Here is a 3,176-nt window from a genome sequence, read left to right as displayed (position 1 = left end):
TCAATGAAACCTACCCTGTCCATGCTATGTAAAATTGCAACTACCCTGCACTCATCCAGTCTAGATCCCTATTTCTTTCTTCTATCTACTTATCACCTTCTTTCATACTACATTACATGAGATCATTTATTTTTTTTATTAAGTTATTTATTGTCTGTCTCCCCTCACCCACAAGAGAATAGGAGGTTTGGTCTGTTTTGTTCACTCAGTTTTCTAATTCTCCCAAGCACCTAGAACAGGGCCTATGTATAATAAGACTTTCTTTCTGCCCATGGACTCTACACCACAGGTCTATCCAAATACTACCAGTTATAGTGAAAGGGTTACATCTAGGTTATTGTTACCTCAAAAAAAGTCACCATGACAATAACGTGAACAGTTCAAGCCTACCTCCGAATCTCTTAGCTCAGAATTTTCTATGTCTACCAGAGTTTGCCACCAGTAACTAAAGTTTCCTTTTCTAATGTGGAGAAGTTACTGCTAATAAGTGATCACTGATAAGCTATGCCCAGTCAAGAAGCAAACTTTATCGAAGGGGAGAGCCTTAGAAAAACAAACAAACAAGAAAATTAAAGGTCATCTTGTCATGATTTACTACCACCACACCATCAAAATAATAATAGAAGAGGGGAAGGAGAAGAAAGGAAAAGACAGAGGGAGAGAAAATGTGTTAGGGAAAAGAAAAGGAAGGAAGGAAAGAGAAAGAAAGAAAAAAGGGAGGGAGGGAGAGAGAGGGAAGGAAAGAGGGAAAGAGGGAAAGAAGGGAGAGAAAGAAAGGAAGGAAGGAAGGAAGGGAGAGAGAGGGAGGGAGGGAGGAAGAAAGGAAGAAAGAGGACGGGGGCAAAACTGTCTTCCTGCTAGCACCGATGTGAGGATGAAATGAAATAATGCATGCAAATTTTCATTATGAGACCCAGCATCTACACCCACAGGACAAGCAAAAAATGGGAAATCAGTGTTTGCCGGGGCTCCTAGCAGTGGGTGACGCTGCCTCTCCCCACAGCTGCCCAGTCAGCAACAGGCTGCTCATGGGGCCTGCGGGCCAACGGGGCCTCCCTGGAGGTGACGCTGGCCTTCAACCTGTTCCGCTTCTCGACTAGCGATACGCTCTACCTGCAGAGCCAAGTGACCCTGTGTGACAAGCGGGCGGGACGCCCGTGTCCGCCGGTGAGCAGACAGGCAGCCCTAGAGGCTCCGGGCAGTCGCTGCAGCCTCCGCCGGCCGCAGCTCCGGGTGGCTAGCTGAGGAGCCGGACTGCAAGCAATGCAGTCGGGTAGGGACTAAGGAGGGGCCTGCAGGGACTAAGGAGAGGGGGACCAATAAGGGCCTGACTAAGGAGGGGCCTGTAGGGCGGCGGTGCTGGGGATTGGCCTATCCCTCCGGAGGCGGGGCTGAAGGCGGGGCCGAGGGCGAGGGGCCTGTGGATTGACATAAAGGGCAAGATTTTGGAGACCTCACTGGGGCTACCTGGGGGTCTCGGACAAAGGCCCGACCAGGCTGGGGCGGGAAGAGACCTCGCTACCCTTCTGTTGTGTCCCTGCAGACCTGTAGTCAGAAGAGTCCGCCTGGGAGGAATCGAGCCTGGGAGATCTCAGCTCGGGAGGGTCTGGAGAGCGGCGCTGGCTGGATGGTGTTCGGACCCATTAGATCAAGTGGTAACTGGATCATATGGGGGACCTCCTTGACTCCTCTTCCAGATTTTCCCACTGAACTGCTCTGAGACCCCGACCCTTCACTGAGCCTCCTTCTACCTGTGTGTCCTCAGACTCCTCCCTCAATTCTAGTCCATGTCCTCCCCAAGCCCATATCCTCCTCGGCTCCTCCTTTGCTCTGGAGAGGTCTCCTCCCCTCACCCGGTCCCGGTTCCATTCTCACTCATTAAGCTTCTCTCCTCCCATTCTCATCTTTCCTGCCACACCAGACCAATCTTCTACCAGTCTGTTTGTCCCTTGTGCCAGTATGCTCCTTGTAAATCCTCCTTGCTGGTCTGAAACCATCTCTCCTTTCTCTCTATTCCCTGACAACCTTCTAAAGCTCTGACCCTTGTGGGAAAGCCTATCTTCTTAGTAATTCCATTCTTTAGAGGCAGAAGGTTCATCATCACACCTTTCTGAGTCCCTGCTTCAACAAAGGGTTCTTTTTGCCCAATCTTTCAATGATGGGAGTGTGCTGACCTGGTACTATCAGGATGCCTCCTTAAGCTTAATCTTTCTTCCTTTGTGGTTTCAGAGCCCAGTGCCTCCAGTAGCAGGAGTTTGGCAGGTTGGTACACAGCGATTGCTGTGATAAAGTTCTGATGACTGCGCCAGGGTCTGGGGGTGCACACTGGCTTCTGGAGGGTGCTGGTCTTGGATCTCGTCCCTGCTTAACAGTATGTGACTTGGGAGAGGTCAGTTACCCTAAGTCTCAGCTTCCTCAGCTGTACATGGTAGAGTTGTCATTGTGAGGTTGTTGGTAGTCATAGTTAGACTTTTATCCCTCATCAGAACCTGAGGCTTTCCAGAAATGATTTAGGGTAGGGGTTGAAATTTCAAGATAGAGGGCCATGAAGATAACAACAAGTGAGAGGGGTTGAGTGGGGTCCACACCGAGATAGAGAGTTCATCTCTGTGTCTCCAACCACCTCCCCCCCAGTCTGACAGAGGAACTGGCACATGGTGAGTCCCAGGAAGGCTTTGTTGAAAAAATGCATGAATGACTTACAAAACAATCCCCGAAGTGGAGTATCTAAGCCTAAAAAGTTTCCCAGGCTCTCAAAGCCACCTAATTCTGCTTTATAATCATTTCTTTCTTTCCTGCAGGATCCTGGATGCCCATCTTTCTTCTGATGGCAATAGGCTGGATGCTAGGATAAAATCCTGCCCAGATACCTCCCCCAACTCTAGTCCTTAGCCTTTAGTTTAGTTGCCTGAGGCAAAGGTAGGGTGGAGGAAGATTTAGGGAGAGACAAGTAGTCTGTCCTCTTGTTAGGGACCAGAGAGGTTGAGGGTGAAGATGGAATCCATGTGTGACCCAACTACTGTCTGGTTAGGAGTGGGACCACTGAGCCTTGGGCAGTGCTTCCTCATCCCACCTTCCCTTCCCATCTCTGGAACTCTTCCAATGGTGGGATTGGGCAGCTCAATATGATAAGGGGCAGGGCAGAGGGTATGGCCAATAAACAGCAGGGAACTTTC

At 49.9% G+C, this 3,176-nt stretch overlaps 1 long non-coding RNA gene across 1 annotated transcript; it reads left to right on the top strand.

Moving 5' to 3' along the window:
* The first annotated feature begins 1,410 nt into the window (after nucleotides 1-1,410).
* Nucleotides 1,411-3,176, top strand: LOC117200100 (uncharacterized). The gene is made up of 3 exons (XR_004481530.2): nucleotides 1,411-1,655; nucleotides 2,230-2,262; nucleotides 2,802-3,176. It is a non-coding gene; the product is annotated as an uncharacterized LOC117200100 (long non-coding RNA).

Source organism: Orcinus orca, chromosome 1 (assembly GCF_937001465.1).
Source record: "Orcinus orca chromosome 1, mOrcOrc1.1, whole genome shotgun sequence".
In the NCBI taxonomy this organism is placed as follows: domain Eukaryota; kingdom Metazoa; phylum Chordata; class Mammalia; order Artiodactyla; family Delphinidae; genus Orcinus; species Orcinus orca.
Note: the sequence above shows the minus strand (reverse complement) of the source record. Positions and strands in the feature narration are given on the sequence as shown.